The sequence below is a fragment of the Zonotrichia leucophrys genome, chromosome 2, assembly GCF_028769735.1.
Source record: "Zonotrichia leucophrys gambelii isolate GWCS_2022_RI chromosome 2, RI_Zleu_2.0, whole genome shotgun sequence".
Taxonomy (NCBI): domain Eukaryota; kingdom Metazoa; phylum Chordata; class Aves; order Passeriformes; family Passerellidae; genus Zonotrichia; species Zonotrichia leucophrys.
In genome coordinates this window covers 6,006,830-6,034,391 of record NC_088171.1, presented here as the reverse complement: position 1 = coordinate 6,034,391, position 27,562 = coordinate 6,006,830, and the positions used below count along the sequence as shown (strand labels likewise).

Genomic DNA, 27,562 nt, shown 5'->3' with positions numbered 1-27,562 from the left:
AGGTGGCTGGGCTGGCAGGGACACTGTTAAGAACTGGGCACAGCTCATTATGTGCCTTGCACTGGGTCTGCCTGTGACATCCTCATGATGGATGTCAGAACCCAAGAAATTCCTCTGGCTGCCCTGGAAGACTAAAGTCTCTGCCCAGGGGGCACAGAGACCTTGGCACAGAGCCCAAGACCCCTGTGCCTTTGATTTAGCCCTTAGAAAAAACAATTACCAAACTTAGATGAAAATTTGCAAGCCACAAAAGTTTAAGTAGTCACAAAGTAAAAAAAAAAAAAATTTGAGGTTTTTAGAATGAGAGTTCAAGAAGCAAGATAGAGGAATCTAGGCATGTCCAGCCTTTCTCCTTCTTCTTCTTAGCCTCAGTCTTCTGTGATGTTGGCACTTTTAGATTAGTTTAAAGTAGAAGCTCACTGTCTAACATAGGTGATAGGTATTAGAAAATTATTGTAAATAATGTACATGTGGTTTTTAGTATAAAAAGATAACACTGCCCTGAGGGCGGCCAGTGTGCCTCAACCCAACCTGCTAGACAGACCTTGGCAGGTTAAGAAAGAATTTTATAAATAAGAAAAAATAAGCAACCTTGAGAACGAGACCTGAAGAGTCCTAACTCCTTCTTTGACTGCCAGGCTAGGAAAAAGAAGCTTGTATGTGTCTCAGAGTCACTCTGAGCAGCAGAGATCCTGAGAGATGGTTCCCGGCCTCTGCACTGGCTCTGCCTGTGACATCCTCATGATGGTTCCCAGCTTTGTACCACCATCCTCTATCCTTTGGGGTCACAACACCCTGTTTCTGCCCATCAAGAAAAAAGGCAACCAGCACAAATCTATATCACTGCCCAAGCAAGATCCTGAATTTTACACATTCATTTTTTTTTTATCTTGACATGTTTTTTTTTTTTATCAAATAATTAAACCCTATATCCCTACATTATCCAAATCATTTGTCACCAATACACCTTCAATTAACCTTCCTCTATATTTCCTAGTATCAAAAACAATAACCAACAGTCACCATCACTCCATAAGAAGACTTTATCCAGTTCTCAGCTCTGGAAGCACACCTTGGACACCAAGGCACAGGGAATGAAGCACTTTGATCTGCAGAGGGTGGGTTTGATTCAGCAGGGAAGGCAAAGGCTGCAGCAGAGCGAGGCGAGGAGGAGGGGCCCCAAGGTGGCTCTCAGCCACCTCCATGCTCCTTTGATCCCAGGGCCATACTGGCTGCAGGCCAGTCCCTGCTGTGGGCTGTGTTAATCTGTGCTGGCCACGGGTGCCTCCCGGGAGGCTCGGTGGCAGCTGGAGATTACCGGGGTCAGGGACACCCTCCATTTTCCCTTCCTCGCAGCAATGGGCAGGGCTGGGCTGGGGGAGAAGCAGTCACAGCCTCGCTGCATGGGTGCACACCAGGCAGGGGATCCTCAGAGAGATCCCTGCTGCCTCTCAGCCTGGCTGGCACCAGCTTCTTGCAATAGCTGGGCACACACATCCCATCTGACACCACAACAGACAGGCCAGCTCCCACCAAAATGGACCTGTAAATTGCATTTTCAATATCCTTGCTTTATTCCTGATTTTTAAAAAATAAACACATAATTTTATATTATAGTTTTTATAATATAAAAGACAAATTGAAGTTGTCCTTTACATACAGTTATAAATCCCCATCTGATGCACATAAGTGGGCAGCAGTGCCAGTACAGTCAAACATCCCCCCTGCAAAGAGGGAGACTCAGCTGCAGGATTAAAGAAGAAGGGGACATCATCTTTGTCCCTCTGTCACCTCCTCCAGCCTTTCAACAGGATCAAGCTCTCTCACAGCTCAAGGCACCCTTGGTACCTGACCCCTGACACCCATTCCTCCTCAGACACAAATCTCCTGAAGCCAATGAGGGTCTTCAGCAGGCTTGGATCCAGTGCTGAATCCACATGATGGAGCCTTTTCAGATTATTTCAAAACGCACTCAGACCCCAGGGCTTTGTTTGCAAGCTCCCTTTAAAACAATGCAATTACAACCTACACTTGGCATTACCTGATCTCACAAACCTGGGTGGTGGAGGTGAAGCAGTCACTGGCCTAACAATGGCACACTAAACATAAAATAGACTATAATATGGAATAACACAATAAAAATTCTGTAATGTATATGGCTGGGTCACCATTCAGTCACCTTCTTACATATAATGCTCTTTTGAGCCTCTCTACTCTCAATCCAGCAGCATTCTTTAACAGCACTTGCAAATACCAAACCTCCCTTAGTCCTGAACCTCTGAATCAAGTTGTCCAGTGGGTTCAAAAGCTACAGAATAAGACAGATGCACACTGGTAAACCAATGGACGATCCAAGCAACAAAAGATGAGTTTCAATGGCTTATGCAACTAATGACTACACAGAAAATCAGAAATTCCTGTGCAACAAAGGCATTATGCCGTTATTTCTTACACTTTCAAATCTAAGTACTAAAGGGATACAAAAGACATTACATCTGGCATAATAGTTAATTAAAAACCACCTAGGAGACAGCCTTAGAGAATTCCAGAGACACAATGATGTTTTGAAAAATAATGTCGGATCTGAAGAAGTCAAAAAGAGCTTTACCTTTGGCTTCATCAGGCTCTGGATCAGGCCCTTAAAATAGTTCTGGAAATGCTCCAGAAGACTTAGTTCAGCTACATTTAAGCTCTGTGCTTTGCAGCTATTCAGTAATTTTCTCTGTTAGTGTTAAACTGTCCAGGGGACTTTTCTGCTCGTAAACAAATCCTCCATCTCCCTTCTGTCGCTTTTACATCGACACTGCATCACTGACTTCAATAAACAGTCTCCTGATTCACCCTGTTATGATACACTGAGCAGAATTAGGCACCAGAGATGTGTCTAAAAGCCTTGGTTTCAGTTCTGAACATCACTTAGACTAATTAATAAAAGAAAACCACAGCCCAGAATGTTTCAATGTTTTTGGATCACAGCCTCATGCGCAGCCACTCGCCTTGTTCCCAGGAGTCTACAAACATCATTTTGGGGTTTCTTTTTAGTATTGTTATTATTATTTTTGAGGGTCTTTTATGCCATTCTCCATACCTGTGTAAAAAAAAGGCAATATGTGACCCAGTGCAGTGTTGCCAGGTTCTTTCTGGCCTTTCCTTAGAAGAAGCTAAAAAGTTTTACTGCATCCTGACTATTGAGCACACAACACTCAGAGCAAGACTCGCCAGCCCAGCACTGCCCAGGTTCCACAATACAGGGAAAAACCCAAGAAACTTTTAACCAAAAAGAACAATTTTTTCCAGACATAACAGCACTTGAGGAGAAGAACTGTGTTCCACAGCTGCCAGAAAAAGCAAGTTGTTCATGCCAGGACATCTGTACACCTTGCAGGTGCTTGCTCAGGCACCATGCGGATGCAACAAAACTTTTGGAGGTTGTCAAGTGGAGCAAATTCATAGAAAAGCAAACTCAGTATAACTCAAGTAAAATTGCCACCAAGGGCAAGGGAACTCAAGAACCCAGGGATTTTCCTAGGAAAGTTTCTACCCCAATTTCCTCTTCCCATGAACGATCCAGAGAGTTCAAAACTGCCTGAATCCAGCAGGAACAGGAACATGATGGACCTACAGGAAATTTTTTCTAGAAGCACTTAAGTACTTCTTAAGCTAAAATACTACTACAGAGGTGTCATAAAATGATGGGAAAGGGGACAGTTTAACACTAACAGAGAAGAACAGAAAGGATTTATTTAGTCTTTATTTTCCTTTATAATTATGATAATTCCTTTTTCTTAATTATTCCTTGTAGCTATGACGTATGGTTTCATAACAACTATTTACTTTTCTCCCTTTATCTAACAGCTGTCTGCTGAGAAAGATGGAAAAATAAACCAAACACGTTAAAACCAAGAGAAACTATTCATATGCCATGTATAATTGCAGGCTATATTTAAGTCTTTGTACATTATCTTTCAAATTATATTTAGTTTCAACAGGAGGGGGAAAAATCCCCCTTACTTTCTAAAATTAGCCACAGAATTTGTATATTGTTTTCAAACCCAACTGCTCTTCCTCAGAAACTTTTGCCAAGGAATAATTAATATCTGTAGACAGGGAATCTGCCTGGATCAGATGCATTTTGACATTGGCCCACTGACGGTCACCCAGAGCGCAAAACGGGGGAAGTCCTCGGGGAAAGGGCTGCGTAAATCTGGATTAGCTCTGCTGAAGTCGAACAAATCGATCTGGATTTACGCCGGCAGAGCCGAGGAGAGGACTCATCCCTCCGTCTGACGGACGAGGGGAAGGGAAGAGCTGCGGGAAACCTCGGCAAACCCGGGGAACTTGGGGCGATCTCCCGAGGGACCACGGAGCGGCTGAATGGGAACTACAGGCGCGCACCGAGCCGGACCGGCCCTCCCGACGTGAGACGCTGTTGAAAAGAGATTAAGAGATGGAGGAGGGGAAAAAAATAAATAAATTAAAAACTCGTTGAGATACTTGCAGTGCTTTGCAGACCGTCTCGCTGCAGACACGGCTGGGCAGCACACGGGGGCTCAGCGCGGTGCCGGAGCTGGGGACGCGCCGGGGGCGATGCGCGGTGCCGGAGCCGGGACACAGGGCTGGGGACCGGGCTGGGGACGCAGCCGAGGCGATGTGCCGTGCCCGAGGTTGGGGACAGGGCTGGGCAATGCACCGGAGGCGATGTGCTCGGCCCCGGGGAGGGAGAGAGGGCGGCCGCGTCACGCCGCGCTGGCTGGACTAATATGGGGAGCAGCGACAGGCAGAAACGCGTCCGGAAGGAAAGGACGAGCTCTGTAACACGAGAGCGAAACGGGGCACGGGCACACACCCGGGGGGCTTGGGGAGGGTCTGGGGCTTCCAAGGGGATGGCACCGGGGTGGAAGGCACAGGAGCAAGTTTGGTGCCGGGGGGTCCCTTCCCCGCAGCACTCAGCTCTATTAAACGCAGCATAATTACCCTGTTATAATCAGGCAGGTATTTTAAAGAGGCTTTAGTGTGATTTTATAATTGTGCATTATGTAACGTGCTAGCAGCGTGTCAGGCCTCAGACAACACTAAGTGCTTGTCTACAGGTCAGGCTGTAACACTTTAATGATGCTCCTTTCTCCTCTGCCCAAAAGCCTCCCGCTAACATTGCTCTCCCTAAACCTCTGCCCACTTCTGGTGGCTGCACGACAGGTGAAAACAAAACCTTCTTGACAGAGTTGCTCCTCTTTATGACCTTTACATCATGGGGAGGGGGCTTTTATTCTTTTTTCCTTATCATTACTTTCTTTAAAGTTCATTTCCCAGGGCAGTGTCTGACCTTGCAGCAGGGACGCTCCACAGAGGGCTGGATTGGGCTGGCAGTGGGGCACAAAATCTGAGCTGGCTCCTACAGGGGGGGATTTTTTTCTCTGGAAATTACCAGAAATTATCCCTCTGCTGTCCTGTTTTGGTTTCCCAAGCCCAAAGTTCTGTTAAACATGAAGCAAACCTTGTTAGACCCAACTCACTGCAAGCCAGCCAGGAGCACCAGTGGCGTATTCAGCCTCTAAAAAAACTGTCCCTTTTAGGGGGTAAAAGTTACCATGTCATTATGATAAGGAAAAAAAACATAGAAAAATAATTTAAAAACTAATACTGTCTTTAAGAATGGATTTTGGCCTAAAAAGTTAGTCTTTAATCTATCTTTAGCTAATAGCTAAAGATAATAGCTGGGTCTTAAAAATTTGCCCATGAACAAGTTTTTCCACAACTTTGTATGACACAGATTTTTTTGTTTTCTCTAAAGACTTAACATCAGCAGGGAAAAAAAAAACCTCAGCCACAACTCCCACTTCCCAAGACCCCTTGAGCACCCTGAAACCTGGCTCAGGGTTCACAGTGAGCCTTCAAGTGCCATGAATATTGAAAATGACTAATTTCTTCCAACACACCTTAATTATGCCCATGGTCTTCTTTCAGTCACCTAACTTTTATACACTTGCAAATAAAATCAGTAAAACATTTTTAGATATTTAATACTAGAGTTGGATTTAAAACTAATAAAGTACACATTGCAGATGTCTTTCAAACAATAACTTGCATGCAGAGCAGTTTTAGTGCCTTAGGGATCCAGAAAGCTTTAAAAAGAATCTACAACCTGTTGGCAGGGTTCTCAGCATTGCAGTAAAAAGGAAAAGTTTAGCAAACTGGGAAAACTCAATTCAAGATGAGAGATGAAACAAATAATCCAATAAAGTATGGACTTACTTTTTCCACAACATAAAAGTAAACTTGTAATTTTATAATTAAATAAAAAAGGGTAAAGGGAAAACTTGGAGCTTAGCAGAATTTTTAATTTTTTTTCTGCATGTTTTGGTACAACAGTATTATTTGATGTGTCAAATCTCTACATTCAAAAAGCTCTTGCAATATGATGATAAAAATAAAACTCAGGCCATTCTTGTTATGCAGAACAGTGATTAACAAAGGCTTTGTTCCATACAAAGAGCAGTGAGGCATGTTTTTGCCATGAAAGATAAGGGATCTTTGGACAAAAATTTGGACTTTAATGACTCACAAGGTGACTTCCTGGTGGGAGGCCAAGCTACACTTCCTCAAAGGTGGGAGTGTGAGAAGAGAGGGAATTTTTGTGGTTCTTTTGCCATCTTTCATGGGAATTTGCCTCTGTGAACTCACACTGGTTAGAAACCAGAAAAGGAGGGGTACAAACAGTGGTTGTGACAGCTGGTACTGCATGAATTTAACAAAATCACTCTGTCCTGAGCCAGCTGAGGGACTGGGACAGGGGATAACTGTAATATATGTGTTCTTATTCTTCTCCCAAGCTGAAATCTGGGATCTCACTCACTACAAATGGACAGTCTGGAGCTAGTACCACCAGCTCCAGAATAACTGGGAAACAAATAAGAAAACACAATTCTAAGGGAAAGAAGATACATTATAAAGGTGAGCAGATCACCTGCAGCTGCATTGAAAGGAAGACACCGTGTATGCAACAGAGTAGAAGGATCCTACACAACAAAGTTTCTGAACTACCTGGGTCTCTTCAGTGACACAAAAACTGCCAGAAGGAGAGAGGAGTTAGGGACATTCCAGTTCTGGAAAAGTTTTCTTTTCCTCATTATTAGCAACTCTAATTACTTTGAAAGAAGAGCAATGAGATAAATCCTGTAGAGCCAGAAATGTGACCTGATTTCCTTCCTGATTTAGAAACTGTCACTTTGCAAGGGAAACCCAAAGAGACGGAGCCAGGTCAAAGTGGGCTCCTCAGTTTGGTCTGCAGAGTAAATAATAAACCAAGATCAACAGAAACATTGCCAGGGTTTCCTTTTGGTAGATGTTCATAAGGATGATGCTTTTTAAAGGATAAATAAACACGTTTATCTGAACTGATTGCAGTCATCCATGACACCATGGAAGAGATACTCACTACAAGCAAACAGAAATATACCCAACAGACTTCATGTGTTTGCTCCAGGTTAGATGGTGAAAGAAGGGAAAAGCAATGACAGAACTCCAACTATAAATTGCTTTATACCATGATTAAGGCCCTACCTTGAGACAATGTGTGAACACAAGGCAGAAATTCAAGTGGATATTTAAGAGTGATACTGCTTCTGAGTTACCAAAGTTCTGTTTCAGAGAATGGAGAAATTAGTTGTTGTCATCTTCTAACAATCAGGGCTATAATTTCCCAGAGTAAATCATCAGAGACAACTTATGAGATAGCAATTTTCAGGAGAACTGAGCACCCACCCTCTCAAAACAATAGGTCCCTTCTATGTTTTTCAAGCTGAACTTTCAAAAACTAAGGCACTAAAGGTGATAACAGATGCCAAAAAGTTAATTCTGAAAAGTAGGAGTAGGATTTCCAAATAACCACCAACATGGACTAATATGCAACCCAAAATGTTCTTTACTCCCATACATGCACAAAGGATTCCTTCAAGACACTGAACAGAAAAAGGTAAGGAGAAGTTAAACCAATCCCTATCCAACATAAATAGGATATTTCAAGAAATTTATAGTAGCTATATTTCATTAATCTCCCAGTCAGGATGACATTTCCCATCAGTAAATTTTTAAACATAATTTTGACAACGTGTTTAGATCAAGAACACAGTAACTACTCAACCTTTTCCTGTCACATGTAAAGGTCCTGGGGGGCAGTAGTTGGTGCCACAGGTGTTAGTCCATCACAGCAAGAACCGAGGCCACTTTCTGGTTCAAGCCAGGAATAAAATGCTCTCAACTCTGTTGCAGTTTTAAAGTCTGTACCCATGAGCTGTCATTCAGAGTCACAAAGTCTCGTGGTCCACATACCCCCTTCATGGTCAAGGTATTTGGGCTACATACCCAATGATGCAACTGAATACCTTTGTGACCTCTGACGAATGATTGAGGGCATGAAACAGGATCCGTTCTGCCACACTGTACAGAGCCCTGGCATGCTTTAAATCTGCAGGGCTCCTTGCAGCACAAACCACTTCTGTGTGAGAGCTCTGGCTTTAGAAGCTGACCCTTCCTGCCTGTAAAACCCTCAGAGCCTCAGACAGAAGAGCAAAGTTGCTCTGTGGATGATTCAGAGCGAGAGGCAAGAGCTGAGAAAAAGCACGTTACAACATCCAACTCCAGTAATGAGCAAGTTCAGTAAAACATTAATCTGTGATTATTCCTGGCAATATTGTGATCTGCCCCCCTACCAAAGTTACATAAACTCCACTATTCAAGGCTGAGAGCTCTTGGCACATTAATCTAAAAATGCCACAACTTCCATTGCTTACATGTTGAGACATTTGCCCCAAAAAGACATGATATTTTTTATTAAGAACCCTCTGAAGCTTTTTGTCAACCACATTTGCCACTTGAAAAGGCTACACAAGATTAAAAAAATACTAACAAAACCAATGGACATCACTCCAAAACCAGCTGTATCATTCCCATCCCATGGGAATGATGCTGGGCTCCCCTCAACTTTTTTGGAACAGCATCTCATCAAGGCAATGCACCCAAAACCAGCAGAAGTAACACATCCAAAACCACCACTTTCTTGGTCCATTCAAATCAGTGGGCTTCGCTCCTCACTGCCTCACAGCTCTGACCTTTCCAATTCTCTGCCACCACAAGCTTATGGGATCTGCTGGATCCATCTGCGTCTCCACCTGGTCTGCTTCCCCACGCCAAAAGCACGGATCAAATATACGTGTCTGGAAACACATCCCTGCTTTTTCTTCATGTCACCCGGGGGGGAACCCCCTCGCTGGTTTAAGACAACAGGAAGCCTCCAAGACCACTTCTGCCAAACCCCGAAATCCTGGGAAATTGCAGCAAAATGAACTTCAGCACCTTGGACAGGACACAGACGGAAAATCGCCGAAATCGGCTCATTGGCCCCGAAAATGCCGTGCCTGGACGTGACCCTCTAGGACACATCTGCGGGCCTGTTTATTTTTAGTATTGACAAATCCTCTTTGAATCACCGTGTTTATTCCACCATCCACCCTGTGTTTAGGGGAGAGCTGCTCTCCAGCCCGGCAGGGGCAGAAATCGGGGCCACCAACTCGGGATCCAAGGCTCGTCTGCAGGAGCAGCCTCTGCCCCGGCTGCGACTGGAAAAGCTCAGCTCAAGCACTCCCAAGGCTCAGCTCACCCTTTGCATGGCCAAACGGGACCTGTTGCCATAGATGTGCCTGGCTCGTGTGCTTATTCACTTTTTGGAAGCTCATCCCCACCTCCTCACCCAAATCTCCAAGAAAAATATAGTTGAAAGGTCTGCAGCCAGGCTTCGGTTGCATAAGTTTTGCTTTAATTTAGCTTTTGTTCTGTCTCACGGTGCTCCCAGTATGTCACTGTTCCCCTCAGGGCTGCCTTGATAAAATCATTATCACCTTGCTGGAGTGCAGCAGAGCTCTCTCCGATTTGCTTTTATTTACATGAGCCAAATCAAGTTTTTAATTTGTGACTCCAAATTTTTTAAGCCAAGGTGTTCTACAAACAGCTTTGAGGTGCCATTAATAAACACACTTAAAATATGCCAGTTCTTATAACAAGTAATACCAGTAACACCCTTGCCATGCAGAAGAACGATACATTTCCCCTGCCGCCACAGAAATGACCATTCCAGCTCATTTCTTCCCTTCAACACCTGCCACTACATTTCCACTCACACACTTCTGACACCGGATAACATCAACTGAACAATTGCAGAGTATTTTCTGCCTTGCTTGTTCTTCCCGGCACTTCTGGGTGCGGAAGCAAGATGGAAACTAAAGCGAATCTCTGCCAGAATTACCTTTAAAGAGCAATATGCATTTCTATCTATATAGATTTTATATCCTCTGCTTCTACAGCCCAGCACAAGCTTTGCTGTGCCAACTTCCCTCCATTCCAGCCCCCGGTCCCTCTCCGCACCCGGCTCGGACGGGACGGTCGCGGTGCCGGTGCCGCCTCCAGGGAAACTTTGGGAAGGGAAAACCCCAGCACTGCTCATTCCTCCTCCTCGACACGCTCTGAACCGGGCATCCTTTCCGTTTCTTTCCTTTTTTTTTTTATTATCATTTTATTACCAAGCAAACCAACAAACGGAACAAAATAAAAAGAGAGAAACTTACATTGGTTTATTTAATTTTTCCTGCTAAACCACCAAGAGTCCCAGAGCCACTTCATTGTATCCACAGAGTTTTAGTCCGCGAGCGGTCCCGTCCCGCAGGGAGCAAGGGCCCGGCTGCCGTGCGCGGAGCGCGCTGCCCGCCCGCCGCCGAGCGCGCATGGCTCGGAGCCGCCGCGCCGTCTGTGCGGCTGCCGCGGGAGCGGAGCGGAGCCAGCGCAGCCCCGGCCGGGCGGGCGGGCGGCGGGGGGAGTGGGGAGGGATGGAGGGGAGGGATAGAGGGAAGGAAGGAGGGAGGGATGGAGGGACGGAGGGAGGGGAGGCGCCGCCCGCCCCGCCGAGCGCGGCCGGGGCGGGCCCGCAGCGCCCCCTGCCGCCGGTGGGGCACGGCGTGAGGGGAAATGGCGGGGAGGCGGCGGGAGCAGGCCGGGAGCGGAGCAGGGCGGAGGGACAGGCAGGGAAGAAGAAATTGTGACAGAAAAATGGGGAGGAAAGAAGGATGAGAAGGACTGAGAAGAAAGGGATGAAAAACGGCCCTGTGAAACGGGATGATGGACTGCTAGAGTCATAGGCTTGTTTAGTTTGGCGGTGGGAAATGTGTGAGGGAGCGATATTGTCATAGAGTTGAAAATACCTCCAAGAGCATCAAGTGCAACTCTGAAACCAGCATGGCCAAGCCCGCCACTAAGCCCTGTCCCTAAGTGTCACATCTGGTGCCATGGTCTAGGGAGTGAGGCGGGATGAACACGACTGGGGAGAGGAAAGGTGGGATGGGAAAGGATGGGGGAAGCTGCAGTGGAAGTGGGGGTGCCATGGGGACCTTGGAGAGAGAAAGGGTTTAATCAGGGCTAAGGGGATGGAGGAGATGCACTGGCAGCAGGACACAGCAAGGGATCCCTCAGCACACACAGGGAGGCGTGAACAGTGCCAAAGCTTGACCACCCCCAACCAAATCCCAATCCTCCCAAAACCTAATAAATGTACATATCAGGTGGGAGTGAGCACCTGCAGCTGCCTGACCCAGTGCCCCCCGCCTCAAGGAACAGCTTCCTAGGTCATGGTTACAGCACAGCAATTCCAGTGAGTGAAAACAGCAGCTTTCACCCAAAATAGGCTGCCCAACAGTGACTGGGAAGATCATAGACAGATGAATGTATGTGAAGAGAGCAGTAGGATTTTCCAGCCACGTGAAGTGTTCAGGGTAGTAAAACTGAAAGAAACTTCTGAAAAATTGAAAACAACACCAAATTACTGAGGTAAAACAAAAGAGAGGGTGGTGTTGCTTTACTGCCTCGGTGATGTGTTGGGAAGTGTCTGCTGCCGCTCTGGAGAGAGTGTGGAGCTGTTACAAATACTCAAGTGACAGCAGCTCAGACTGGGGAAAGGTGCTGGGAAAAGAGCAGATCATTGAGGGGAAAAAACTGAGGGGCTGCAGTGGCTCTGGGAAGGCAGTTCACTCAAGAAAAGTGGACAACTGAGGAAAAGCAGGTGTGCACTCTAGGACAAGCTCATGCTCAAGGAAATTATTGATTGAGGGATTAAAAACATGCAAAGATTCTGGAAATGCAGGAAATAATGGAGTGTATCATAAGGAAGAGCTGGGTGAGGAAGAAGAGAGAGGGATCCGATAAAAGGGAGTGGAAGTTAGAGACTGGAAAGAGATAACAAACAATGGGAGATGGAAGGGAATGAAGACCAAAAAAGGCAGAAAAAATGGACCTGGGGAACAGAGCCTGTGAAAGCTTAGAGTAGCACAGAAAGATGTGAGAGGCAGAAGACAAATCCTCAAATGTTAACTTCTCAGCATGAGGATGAAGAGTGGCTGCTCAAAGGGAAGCAGGTTCTCATGAGGACACGGAGAGATTATGGAGTGGACGCATCTTCAACTCCATAAAGGCAAATGGTGAGTCCTTGGCATTTCAGCCACCGTGCCAACACATCTCTGCAGGACACCTCTAAATTACAAGAGCAACAACATCTTTTCAGTGATATTTAGTGGATTTCCAATATCTTATTTAAATTCAACCAAAAGCAGAATTCACATCAGACTGAGAAAGCTGTGCAAGGATGGCTGCTGGGGTCACTGTGCTCATCCCAGCTGCAAAGCTCTGCTGGAAACCCTGCACACTGGGATGGTCACAGTATGGTCCCACCCTAACAGTGCTCTCTGCACCCAGAAACACTCCCAGGGGTATTCAGACCTTCAGAAACTCCTGTCACAGAGCCATGACATCAAAAAATGGCATTTCTTGCTCCAAACAGCTAAAAAATATTATTGTGAGGTAGTTCGGCTTATACAGAGAGAAGACACACAAATCTACTGCTGCTTCCTATGAAGGAGGAGTAAATTTAATAGTTGGACTCAATGATCTTGGAGGTCTTTTCCAGCCTCAGTGATTCTGTGATTCACAGACTGCAGCACAGTGCTCTGTGCTGATGACACAACAGGTGTTGGTGTGTGTTTTGGGGCTGAATAGAAAGTTTGAGGGAATTCTTATTTTATATATATATATATATATATCTTTTATATTATATATTTATATTTTATGTATATAACATTTCTTTTTTATTATTAAATAAATTTTATATTTTATTTTATATAAAATAAAAATTTTATATTATTATATATGGAAAAATTTTTATATTCTCTTCCATCCCATTCTTACTCCACTCACAATTTATGAATGTAAACCCTCTGTCCTCCCTTGTTCTTTCAGAGCTGCAATAGCAGTGATCTCAAGGTGAAGAGCAGGCAGCATCTTACTGTCACAGATTTAGTAGCACAGCCAAGGAAAGGAGGGAAAAGCCACAAAATTTCACCTAATGTCCCATACATTGGTTCTGAATAATTTCTTGTCTTTCTTTTGCCGTCCATAAGAGAATTTCTCTGTAAATTTTTAACTCTAATGCTTTTTTTACAGAGGGACAAAACACTATTAAAACCTCATTGGAGCACCAGGATGACCCATCTGTTTCATGTGTCTTTACAAATACAGAAATTACTCATAATACTAGAAAATCCTCAATCCTGTGATAATGAAATCAGCTCAGTCTGAACTCAGCTTGTAGAAAAAAACAGCAATATTTACAAAGGGAATAAATCAGATTAATAAAAGGTAGGAAGAAGTACAAAAGAAGGAAAGCCACCTTTGAAATTTCTTCCATGCCAGGAGCAGGACTGCTATGGTTCCCCCATTTTCTACTCCCCAAAAAAAAGAACCCTTTCCCCCACTTTTCAAGCATTTACGTGCTTTTTGGCTTCCTCTTTTTAAATTGCCTCCCTTGAGAAGACACAGAAATACAAGCCAGGAGCCCACAATGAAATCAGCATCTCCAAATCCAACAGCAAATGCGGGAACACCCTTGGCACAGGAGACCTCCAAGTGCAAACACTAGTCATGAAGTAGCAATGCTAATTGGAGCCCCATAGGCTAATCAGAGAGGAAAAAAAAAAATATTATTAAACCTGTGCTGCCTTGCCAAAATCTTCCCCTCTGCAAGAAGCAGTCAGATATTGCTGGCTTACTGAATGTCTGAAAAAGTTCAGGCAAGTCAGCAGAAACCTAATAAATGTGCACGTCAGGTGGGAGTAAGTACCAGCAGCAAAATAAAAAATACTATGGGAGATCAGTTGGTGTCATCTTTCTCTTCACTGCTTTCCAAAAAAAAAAAAAAAAAGCCTCTTTCCCCACAAAGTGAGCACTGCATTCTTAAAGGGGTTATAGACAGCAGTGCTGGTTGCAAAAATCCATTTGTTCTCCCAAAAATGCTCATAGAAACTTTCTTTTATCCCAATGACATTTGTAAATGCCTTTTTAAGGAAATAAAGAGTCTGAAAAATATGCCGTTCATGAAAGCCTGAGCTTGGGAAAAAGTTTTAGTTTGAAACATATTGTGTATTTTTTTTATTGAAACAAGTAAATAAAAAGGTTAAGTGTTTTTTTCTTGCAAAATTCAATTTGGAAAAAAAAAAAAAAGTGGTGTTTTCCTTTACAATTTGAAAGGTTTCTCCATGCCCTCCCACCTTGCTAGCACTCAGTGAAATGCTTTTGCTTTCTACAGACTGACTTTTTATAAACCCTTTTACTACCTGGGATAAGTGCTGAGAGAAGCTCCTTTAGCACGAGGTGCCATGAGGCTGTAGCACATAAAATTCAGTTTAGCCAACACTTCCCTCTACTGGGAAAGAAAAATACTGCCATTTGTTTTAATTCCCTTTGAAATAAAGGGAGAGGGTGTGAAGGGGTTTTCCTGCCCAAAGATGGGAGATTTGGGGGCATGTGGGATGAAAAAAGGGCAATCACCAAGTGCTCTTTTATTACCCAAGCAAAAGAGGTTTGGACACCCCATATTGATTTCCTTTCAAGGAGGACACCCACAAATTCCCTTCACTGATGGTTTTTCAGCCTCACTGAGAGGGAATAAACAAACCAACAGGGCTGGGACCCCACCACACCATTCTAAGGAATAAACATGGTCAACCCACTCTGCCAAACACCCTGTGTGGATCCCACACTGAACCACAGCAGGGAATGATGTTAAAACTTCATTGTATAACACACTCTGGGATCTGGATTTATTCCTCCCTCTAATGAGAGCCCTGATTCCTCCTCATCCCCCCCGCTTCACTTGCAATAAGCAAAGAGACCCTGACACAAACCCAGCTGCTGTGTCAGGATACATCTGTATCAGTCTTCAGCTTCTGCCTTTTAATTAAGTGTATCATCCTCGTGGAGCAGCTCTCATCAAGCATCCACGGGGAAATCCTGTAACGCCTGGATAAATTGCTGCATTTGTTCAATCAGACTCAAAGATAGAGCCCTAAAGTGAGCTTATCTAATTTAATGGGGGAGAAAAAAAATTTACAGGCTGGCAGTGCCTCTGTCAACGACTGTGTCCAAGTGTAAAGAAAGCATTCAATGCTCTGATAGACATAACAGCTCACATCATTAAAGTAAAATTAATTTTTCTCTCCCTGAAATGGCTCCCCTCTCAATCCCTCCAAAATTAGCTTGCTTCATGTCTAACCAGAAGGCAGCTGTATTTTAATTTATAGGTGAAAGGAGGTTATTATGGGCTGGGCAGAATTATGACCCATTGCCATGCTTTTGCCACCTGTGGCCAGCACAAATATTTGGTTATTAGGCAGTTCAGAGAGCAGAGGAACACAGCTTCACTGAGAGGGGAAAAGCATTTACATGGGGTTTCCTGATTAGCTTGAGTTTCCAGAAGAGCTTTCTGTGCTTTTTGGAGGAAGCAAATATATCCAAGCACCCCCTTTTCCTACATCAGATAAGGCCTCCTAAAAGAGGATGTTACACTCTGAGCCTTTGCAAAGTGTAAAGTCCAAATTTATTCCCTCTTTTCGGTGCCAAAAAAGCATGACTTCAAGACACAAAAATCTTTTTACCCCCTTCCACCTAACAGAACACCAGAACTAAAAGCATCTCTGACAGGGTCAGAGTAAGCTGGTTGATTGATTGGTTTCAAACACCTGCAACCTGTAGTTAGAAACAAGCCTTGAGAAGCATCTTTGAGGCACAGCTAACCAGAAAATCCCCACAAAGACTGCAGGGAAACTCCAAGTGATAATTTTCTGTATTTAATACCCTGAACCCTCTTTTTTCTGTCATGCCCTCCCTGCTCCATTTTAACACTAATTAAAGGCAAACTTCCTTCCACTACATTTACTTAATATTTTACATGAGTCATGAACCATTTCCTTTTTATTCTTTAATTTGAATCTCCTTATTAATTTCAATGCCTATTAGTTTGCATTCAGACTCCACCATTTCAGCTTCTGGGAAGTGCTTAGGGTACAAAGACCTAAGCAATAATGGCCACAATGTTTTTCAGCACAGAAACAGGCCTGGGGACTTCCTTGGGACTGCTCTAGGCTGTTGATGCTCACATAGGTCAGATCTCGGGCAAATTGTGGTCACAAATGGTTAAGTGACTCAGAATTTCTGAAGAAACCTGACCAATCTGAGGCAAATTAAACTGTGCTCTTTTCCTGTTCCTTTTCTTATAGTTTCCTCTAAGGGCACTGAAGGACAAAGATTGTGTGGTGCTTCCTTCTCAGGTGCTTCTCATTGATCCTTTCATCCTTAAATTAAGTTCTAAATCCAGGGTTTGTAGTCTACTCAGCTCTGACTCTCCATGTTATTTTATTTGCAGAAGTTCCCACAGAGCATAAAGATGTGACAATATTTTCTTCTGAAAAGAGGACAGCATGAGGACAGCCAGGGAAATGATCATGGGTCAGTTGGACTCCATGATCTTAGAGGGTTTTTTCAACACTAATGGTTCTATGATTCTACAACTGAATTCAGGGATTAGACAATTATCATTATTATTTTTTCAGCATCTTCAAGCTGATCAGCCCAAGGAGCTCCAGATGGACATGAGGCCTGCCCTTGAGCTCTTTTACAGAATCACAGAAATTCTAGGTTGGAAGAGACCTTTAAGATCATCGAGTCCAACCCATGTTCTAACACCGCCACTAGATCATGGCACCAGTTTTAGCTCTGAAATTCTTAGCCTGATACTGCAACGAATCATTTAGGTAGGAAAAGACCTCCAGGATCATCAAGCCCAGCAGCTATTAACCTGATACTGCCAGGTCCACCACTAAACCCTGTCCCTACATGCCATACCCACATATTTTTCAAACCCTTCCAAACGATGGTGACTTCACCACTTCTCTGGGCAATGTGTTCCAACCTCTGAATGCCCCTTTTGTGAAGGAATTTCTCCAAAGATCCAATCTAAACCTACCCTGATGCAAGTGGAGGCCATTTACTCTTATCATCAGGGAGAGGAGAGGGAAGGAGCAAGTAAGCATCACACAGCCACTTGCTCACTCCCCTACCAGGGGTACCAGGGAGAGAATTGGAAGAATAAAAGTGAGAAAGTTCATGGGTTGAGATAAAGACAGTTTGAGAGAAAAAACAAGAGCCATACACACAAGCAAAGCAAAACAAGGAATTAATTCTACACTCCCCATGGGCAGGCAGCTGTTCAGTGATGCCCAGGAAAGCAGGGCTCCATCACACATAATTCACTTGGGAAGACAAAAAACATCCCACTCACTATCCCCCCCCCCTCCTAATTATTCTTTATTCCCCCCACTTTATACACTGAGCATGATGTCATATGGTCTGGAACCCCTTGGTCAGTTAGGGTCAACTGTCCTGGCTGTGTCACCTCCCAGTTTTCCCACTCCCCTCACCAGTAAGGCACTCTGAGAAGCAGAAAAGTCCTTGGGTCTGTGCAAGCCCTGCTCAGCAATAACAAAAACATCTCCATATTACAAAACCAGTTTCCAGCATAAATCCAAATAACCCCATACTAGTTACCATAAAGAAAATTTGCCCCAGGCAAACACAGCACATTCCATCCCTTGTTCCATACCATTGGCATCATGTTCAGGTGATAAAATACTCAACACAACTTAATTAACCTTAACTTCACTTCCCATCCTTCAAAGCAATAAACAGATGAGGCGTCTGAATGACCAGAGGCCAAGAAAAGAGGCCGTGAAAGTCCAATCCTTCTCATAAAGGGCATGAAACCTGGTCTGAATGCACATGAGAAGGGGGTGTAGGGAGCCAAGCAGAGCCCCCATCTCACTGGAGACTTCTGCTGTGTAGAAGCTTCAGTCCCGGCAGTAAAAGCCTCTGGTGGTGGGAACGTGGGCCAGAGATTCTCAGGAATCGTCAGAGTAGTTTTCTTAACAAGGTCTGCAGTAAAAGGATCTTTGTGTCCATTTAGTCCTTGACTTAAGCTTGACTTTCCTTCCCATCCTTCAAAGTGATAAATAGATGAGGTATCAAATGACCAGAGCCCAAGAAAAAGGGCCATGAACTTCCAATTCTTCACACAAAGGACATGAAACCTTGTCTGAATGCATGTAAGAAGGGTACGTAGGCAGCCAGGCAAAGCCCTCATCATATCACTGGAGCCCTATGTTGTGAAGAGGCCTCAGTCCCAGCAGTTAAAGCCTCTGATGGTGGGAATATGGGCCAGAGAGTCTCATCAATGGTCGGAGTAGTTTTCTTAACAAGGTCTGCGCCAAAATGTTCTTTGTGTTCATTTAGTCCCTGACTTTGGGCTCCATCAGTCACAGTGGCCACTCAGGACAGGAGGAATGGTGTGTTGTGCTGGGTTACTGGACACCAAACCCATCTCAGGTCAGATCACTCTGCTCTTTCACTGCTTGTTTTAATGCCTTTCCTCCACTGGTCCATGTGGCTCCTGTACAGTGATTCCTGTAATGTGCATAGCCCTCCACAGCTGCAGGGAGCTGCTCCTCACCATCATCTTCACCACAGGTTTCAGGGGCATCTCTGCTTCTCCTCCTCCAGAGTGGTGTTCCACCCATGGGAAACAGCTCCCCACAACTTCTCCAGCAGAGATCCTGCCCACAGGCTGCAGTTCTTCACAGGTGTGATGATCTCCACAGGATCACAGCCTCCTTCAGGCATTAACCTACTCCAGCATGGGCTCATCCACAGTTCACAGTCCCCTTGGCTGGAGTTCACACTTGGAGTCCCAGCCTGTCCAGCTCAGCAGCACAGACACACCAGTGGTGCCCTGGCCATCTGCCAGCCCAGGCAGGCCTGTTATCATCACCAGGGCTCTTATCAATACGTGCCCAGGCACAGCAGAGTACCTTGACCAGCAATTGTAAAAAAGAGCCACTAATGAGGCTCTAACGCACACCCAGACAAGTGAGCCCCATGGCAAGCATAGGAGCCTGCCAATTAATAGCAGCTATTAAATCAATCTAGCACATTTCAATCAAATCTCTCATTGTCTCTAACCCTTTGAGCTGCACATTGAGCATGACAAAAAGTCTGTTGTGGTTTAATCCCAGGCAGCCACTCAGTCACTCTCCCACCAGCAGGATCAGGGAGAGAATCAAAAGAGAAAAAATGAGAAAACTCATGGGTGGATATAAAGACAGTTTAAAAGATAAAGCAAAAGCCACACACATAAACAAAGCAAAATAAGGAATTCATTCAACACTTCCACTGGCAGGCATTCAGCCATCTTCAGGAGAGCAGGGCCCAATCACACATAGTGATGAATTGGGAAGACAAATGCCATCACCCCAAACATCCCCCCATTTTATTTAGTGAGCATGTGGTGTGGAATATCTCTTTGGTCAGTGGGGGTCAGATGTCCCAGCTGTGTCTCCTCCCAGCTTGTCATGCACCCCCAAACCCCTCAGCAGTGTGACAGTACAGGCAGAGAAGGCCTTGGTGCTGTGCAGGTGCTGCTCAGCAATATCCAAAGCATCTCTTGATTCACTGTGTTCAGCACAAACCTAGAACTTAGCCCTATACACCTTTACTGTAAAGAAAATTAACTCTCCCCAAGCAAAAATCAGCACAATTCACCAGCTACATCTTCTGTCTGAGAGGTGAAAAGTCACACATAAACCATCACATCTTTGGGCTTTCTGCTTCTCCCTTTGGTCTGTTTGCAGCCTGCAAACTCCTCACCCTCTCCTTGCTCCCAACTCCTATTTTTATATTTCCATAACATCCCACCATCAATTTCTCCCTCATCTCTATGTAGAAAGTAGTTTTAGACTAGGCTAGAAGTGGTAGCTAATGCAGCAGGTCCAGCTACCTCCTGAGAAAAGTTACACTGAAGTCATCAGGTTCTCCAATCATCCAGAAATTCAGCCTATTAAAAATGGAGGAGTCTTTCAAATATTTGTTTTACCTCATTGGAGAGGATTTTATACAAACCTATAAGTACTCAAGGCCATCAGCTCTTCATATTTCATCTTTAATGTGATATCCTTCCTCTGACAAAGAGAGCCCTTAAAGAGCCAGATGCCCTTGACTGGAAATGTCCCATTAAAGCACATCAATGCCACACTGAGCCACCACATCTTGCTTTTCCAAGCTGAGCCCTCTGAGTGCAGGGTCAGACCCTGACTAAGTATTGAATATGCTCCTCAGCATCAAGCAAAGTCCAATTTTTTTCCTACTCTGCAATATTTGAGCGCTCTCTCAGAGAGAGAGTTTATTTTATTTACTCTTTCATCTATTTTCAAGCATTGATTTGGGAGTGGCTGCAGAAGGGATAGGACTGGGGCTTCTGCCAGATATTTGGGGGAATTGCTCTACTCAGCACAAACACAGCCATCCACAGAAAATAACACAAAATCCTAACATTTGACTCTGGTCTCCAAAAGAGTTGGGAGACTGCAACAGCCTTCTCTTTTCAGAGCATTGTGAAGTCCAACAGCAAGAATGGAAGCTGGAAAAGGACTCCCACCACCTTTTAATTCTCACATACTGCTTCTCCTAACTGTTTTTCACTACTTAGCCCTTTCTGTACTCATGTTCATATAGAAAAAAACAAAAAGGACAAACAAAAGCTAATTTCCGCATTGTTTAAAGTAAAAGAAAAGTTGAAGAGCAAACATAGGTGAGACACAGGCAGGAACTTCTGAATGCAGTGACAACGGACCCCATTTTCTTTTACACTATTTAACTACTTTTCTAGTAAAAATGGAAACAGGAAAATCACTTCTGTCAGACCCACCCCAAAAACATACCACAACTCCAAATGTGTCTTTTCACACCTCAGACAGAGTACTAAAGACAAGGAAAAGTACAACAACAAAACCCATCTCATAAAATAGGCAAACAGATGCAGCCATTCCTTTAGAAAAAAAATAAAGAATCAAGGATAAACTCATCAAGTCCACATACACAGAAAGCCTGGCTTTCAACAAACACAGCAAAAATGTCTCTAAAAATAGAGAAATATTCCTATATCTGCACTGCTATCTTGTTAGATATGAATGCTATTGGTGGTTCAGAGCACAGGTACCAACAAACTCTAATCCTTACTCCAACAACAAGAACCACCAAACAAACAAAACACACCAATCTTCTCTCCCCAAAAAATTTAAAAACAAGCAAACATCAAGAAAAAAAAACAAAAAACAAACCAGCCCATAAAACAAAACAACAAAAAACCCTAAAACACCCCACAAAAACACCCCTAAAAATCCCACCAACAACAAACAAAAACCCAACATCCCCCCCCAAAAAAAAACCAAACAAAAACCCTCAAAACCAATAAAAAATAAAACAAATCACTACTCAAATACACCCAACCTGCCCACTCCTCTCCTGCCTTATAAATAGTTTGCTTCCTGATTGTTTATCCCTTTCAGCTGTTGCCTGATGGATGAACATGTTAACCCTTTCCTTGGCACATCCAATTAAGCTCCCAGCTGTTGGATCCTGCTCTTCAGCTCCACCCAAGGAGGTGAATATTGGCTGCATACCATCCTGCCTATAACAACCATGCCAAACTCAGCTGTGTTATTGGTTTGCCAGATTAGGAAGATGTTGGCAAGAGCCAAAACGTTGCTTGATTGTTGAGAAAATGCCTGTGTGAGAGGTTTTAAGAGCTCCTTCCATTCACATGAAAATACTAAATACAGAGGTGATAGTGAGGAACATTTTTATTGAAGATACTAAATAAAATTTTGTTGTAGCATTAAAGGTGTATCAAGAACCAGTGACTAAAGTCAAGCTAATTTAAATGAAGAGGTAAGCTTTAACTGTGAGGCTTATTAACTGAGAAACAAATTCCTTGATGTCCTCAGGTCAAGAGCTGGAACTCCAGCAGAACAAATTACTTTAGTCAAATAAAACCAAGCCCACCTTTAAGATATTTGTCTGCACTGACCTGCCTTTCCAGTTCCTTTGAGTGAAAACATGGAAAATACCCTTCCACTTTCTGGTGTTACTCTCCCAAAAAATATATATATATTTGAAGACTCAGGGACCATCTCAATCAACTTGATGGGATAAGAAAACACATATTGGATTATTGGATCTTGCTGTTGTGGGGAAACTTGTGCTTTGCAACCAACAGGGTCCAAATGACAAATTTTCCATGTGGATCTTCCTGTGCACAAGAGGCCTGGTCCATAGCCATAGGATCATGGCAAGCTTCCACAGGGAAAACTCACCACAGGAAAACTGCAAATTGCACCCTCTTATAAGCTTTGGAGGGAGGGTGGTTGATGCAAACTGTTCGAAATAAGCCTTGCTCAATACTTTGCTTTAACCCTCACATTTATTTCTCTCTCAGGAACAATCACGTTTCTTAACTTTTATTTTGCAGGACTGAAGAAACCAGGACTCTAATTTTCTTTCAACAGCCTCTCTAACTTCTTGTCTGTTGTAGAAACCCTTTAAATCTTGTTTGGTTCATATGAATCTTCCTCGAGCATCTCATACCAGCGTGTGCAGAGGTGCAGCCTCACCAGTGCCTCCTCTGCCTCAGCACCACCTGCCCCCCATGGGCTGTGTCTGAGCTGAAGAGCCTCATTTAATTTCTGTGTTTCAGAATTGCATCACATTACACATCCCAGCCCTTCTGTTCCAGTAGCTGACCGAAGTCTCCACAGGTGTGGAAACTGGGAATATTTCTGTGTCTGCTCTGGGGTGCCCTGACCCCTAGGGCAGCACTGACTCTGATCCTCATTCATGGAGAAAGTTTCCCAGACTTCAAGATAGACTGGAATCCATAGAAGTGTGAAATAGATTATAGAGAGCAGTGTAGATGTGTCACTTGGTGAGAAATTGGGGGTTTGGGATTTTTAGTGTGTTGTGGATGGAAGCAAGATGGAGGGCACAGGGTGTCATCCTGGATTTCTTCTTCATGCTTCTTCTTCCTTCTTCATGGGTTTGGGTGGCAGTTTGTAATTGGGCAGAAATTCCTCATTGTGGGCTCTGTGGGATCAGTTATTGGGTTAAAAGGGAAATAATCCAGGTGTCAGTTCTTAATTGGCTAGTTTAGTCTTAAAAGACCTTGTACCAAGAGATTGTTGGCCATTTTGTGCCTTCTAATGAAAAGCTGCTGGACTCCCAGTAGTGAGACTGTTTTACTGATAAGAAATAATAAACATCCGAGTCTGAACATGAAATATTGTCTCAAGTACCTTCAATCTAGAGCCAGAGAAACCAATGATCGGTACTCCCACACACAAGGATCTGCTGTTCCCATCCCCTGAAAGCACATCCCCATTTGGCCCCCAGTAGAGCCCTTCATGCTCTGTCCCCTTACATTCTCTCAGGATACCAGGGGATAAGATTTGCCGCATTCTTATTTCTTAGAAAATACATTTCAAACCTTTTTTAATTCAATTTTCCACTTTCCTTCAAATCTTTGATTGTTTCCTCTCCAAAATGTGCCCCACAGCCCTGCAACATCCCTAAGTTCAGACCATCAAGTCTCTGCTTGAGCTGCTTGTTACCTCCTTTTCTAATGCAAGTGTTACATTTAGGTTGGATTTTGTGGATTTTTTTCTCTCCCACAACCTTTCCTGATTTGATGGATTCTCACAAAATCCTTAGAGAGAGAGATCTGCAGCTTCATGTGCCAGTTCTCAACAGGATTTTTGCAAAGGGGTCGTTCTGGACCCCAGCTCCATTGTTTTAATTCCCTTCTGTGTCCATCCATGGATTTACTCACATTTCCATTCAAACACTTCTTGTTTGCCAAATAAAATATAATCCTAGATTGACAATAGTCTTCACCAAAATTTAAGGAGATTATGTACCTGATATTTATAATATATATAGACAGATAAACTTTAAAGTAAATCAAACCCTCATCCCTGCCTCATTTTACACCAAACTCACATCTTCTTTACTTTTTCTTCTTTCTTATTTAGCCAATGATTTACTTATCACTGTTTCAGCTTCTTATTCATGGTCTCATTCTCTTTTACAATGGAAATTCTCAATCATTTTGTTTTCTGAACTTTAAACTGTAGCTTTCCTTAAGCATAACTCTCTCCCCCCTCTCCCTGTAAGCTCTCTGCTTCCTGCTAATACTTTTTCAGTATTAATAGTTATTTATCTGTTCAGGTTTCACTCTCTATACCTTAGACAGAGGCCCCACTTTTTTTTTTTTTTTTTCACATTGAAAATGTCATTTTGATCGAAAACCACTAGGAGGAAGCAGTCAACAAGTTTCCCTGTCCAGATGTAGATCCCAGTCTTCATTTCATTAAATTCAGATGGTTTTGAGCAGGAACTAAGGGGACTGCTGGATCACAGATCCCCTTGAAAGTGCTGTGGCCCACAACACCTTGAAACACCTTGTAACTATTTACCTTCCAGTCAAACTGGCTTCTCTGCTTCTGCTAAAATCAGTTTTGTGACTCCATGCTCTGAAGAACAGAAACCACCTCTAATTTACAAGTTAATTTTTCCCTATTCTATTTGTCTTTTAAACGTTTGTCTCCCTTCCTCTTATTTTCCCACCTGCTTTATTTACTGAGAGTCACGATGCCTCCTCTCAGCTGTTATTTCTAGGCTGAAAACACTAAACTTCTCATATCACACGTTATTATTCATCCTAGCATTGCTTCCCAGCACATGATATAGTTTTAATTCACAACTGTTGAATTGCAAAGATCTCTGGCGAACAGGAGGAAAAAATGTTGCTTTTCTTTCAAGCACAAGTGGAGTTTCATGCAGTTCCATCAATTTGCCCAAGAGCTGAGAAACACTGAACTAAATTATTCACATGGTTCAATTAATGATAGTCTCAATGCTAAAGTCAGTTTAGCCTTCAGGTTTAGCCTTCAGGTCCTGAAGAAAATATTGTTGAAGAAAATAGCTTTTTGTCAATTAATTTCTTTTTTTTTCCCCACCCCCTTTAACACTGTTGACTGGTTTGTAATTATTCAAGGATTTTCCATTACTTTGATTTCCTACAAAAAATATCTGTGCTTTAGGTGGTAAAATGGAGCCCACTACAGAGAGGTACAGATGTTCTTGAGTTCTCAGGTCATTCATTCATATATTTATTGTTCCACACCACTATCAAACGAACAAACTGATACATCATGTTGTTGAGCTTGCGTTTCTCGTGGGCTGTCAAAGGGAAAAGCTCACAGGCCTCAATTTTTTTTTGTCTGTATTAATAACCTCTTTAAAAATGCAATAATTTGGAGTAAAATTTTAAGTGATTTATAGTTTATGGAACATGTAACTGTTGAAGAGACCAGGCTGTTAATGCAGCCTGGATTAAATGACTAAAATCACATGAAATATTGCTCTGAATGACCAAAATAGGAAAGCAATTATCCGGAAATAAGGATGTATATCATACTGCCACAATAGGAAAGAATGATGTTTTTAAGAATATTGCTGAAACCAAAATTAAGAGGCTCAGAGGTGAACCAGAAGGATTTGGAAGATTATTTATTTCTAAGGGCACATGTTCTAACTCCCATGCTTATATTCAGAATTTTATCTCCCAAGTGACTGGGGCGTCCTTAGAAGATTTTCTTGTGGCCTTTCATTACATAAAGAGGTTTTATAAGAAAGATGGAGGGAGACTTTTTATGAGGGTTTTAGACTGAAAGAGGGTAGGTTCATCTTTAGATATTTTAATTTTTATTTATTATTATATTTATTTATTATTATATTTATTTAATTTTATACATTATTATATATTTTAGATATTTTATTTATTTTTTAGATAGCCATTAGATATTTTTCTAAAAGGATGGTGATGCTCTGGCACAGGGTACCCAGAGAAGCTGTGGCTGCCTCTGGATGCCTGGAAATATCCAAGGCCAGGTTAGAAGGAGTTTGGAGTAACCTGGGATAGTGGAAGGTGTCCCTGACATGGCAGGGGGTGGAACTGGATGGTCTTTAAAGTCCCTTGCAACCCAACCCAACCCAACCCAAACCAACCCAACCCATTCTTTGATTCTGTACATGGCAAGGGAACAATCTTCCCTAAAATAGTATCACCTTTACTCAGAGTTTCTGCAGAAGATAAAATTCCTCCTAGAGGGTATTTCTCATGTCTCCTACACCAACAAACAATTCACTTAGTATCAAATGAACTTTGGCAGATGATCTCCTGCATTGGTGGAGCTCTGGCTCCGTTTCAGGGTGGCCTTTCCAGAGAGAAGGATGTCAGTGATGCTTGTATATATTCTGACCAACAATTAACTGCTCTTACAATAAACAAATACTTCTTCCTGACATACAAACTGGCAAAGATGAGTCACACCACATTTAGGTATGAATGTGTTTAAATCAATCTCCTGGGAGGATGTGATACCAGGATTCACAAATTCAGTTCATTGGATCCCCAAATCGTTGAGAATGATGCATGTGGCTCATTACTGCTCCTCACAATGCATCCTGCACATCTCGGGAAGCTGACACTGAACAGGCTGGAGCTGGGAAACACCATCCCACCAGTGCCATGTAGCCAGGTCCTCAGCTGGGGTGGTTCATATGCTGTGAAAGTGGTTAAAAATAATTTTAGCCAAATGAATCCATTTATTTTCATTAATTCTTTTACAGTTGTTAGATTTATTTTTTTATTTGAAAGAATAGAGCCTCTGGGTTCTAAAGGCACAGAGCTGTTGACTTTTCTGGTATAACACAGATTCACTGTGCATCTACATTAAAATCTGAGGGAGTATTAGTCAAAACTAATTAAAGGTGCTACCATTTCAGGAATGGCTAGGGAGAAGTTAAGGGAATACCACAGATGAAACTAGAAGTTACTATAAATATTATTTATTTGCATCAGTCTTCAGACAATATTAACTGAAAACAAAGTCTTGTTATTAGGTGTAATTTACCATTCATAGTAAAAGAGAAATTCTGTCCAAAAAGCTCACAATCTGAAGAGATGGAAAAGACAGGAGAAGAAAGCAACATAAAACACAAGAATATAACCGCAACCAGGGAGAAGGGGCATTGAAGAGAGAAGAAAACTTGCTGCAGGTTGCAAACAAGTGCACAGCAGGTCCCACTCAATCACAGGGTTCTTTTCTGGCTGAAATTAGTGTGGAGGGAAAAGCTCACCTGAACCTTGCCAGAGGCTGCCAAACCCAACAGTGATCACAGAGCTGCAACCTTG

At 43.2% G+C, this 27,562-nt stretch overlaps 1 protein-coding gene across 1 annotated transcript in view; it reads right to left on the bottom strand.

Annotated features, from left to right (window-relative positions):
• LOC135443558 (sodium channel protein type 5 subunit alpha-like) overlaps positions 1–10,681 on the bottom strand; it is a 214,421-nt gene extending 203,740 nt beyond the window's left edge. The window contains exon 1 of the mRNA XM_064703849.1: positions 10,617–10,681. The gene's annotated coding sequence lies outside the window, so the exon portion shown is untranslated. The remainder of the gene's footprint in view (positions 1–10,616) is intronic.
• Positions 10,682–27,562: the final 16,881 nt, after the last annotated feature.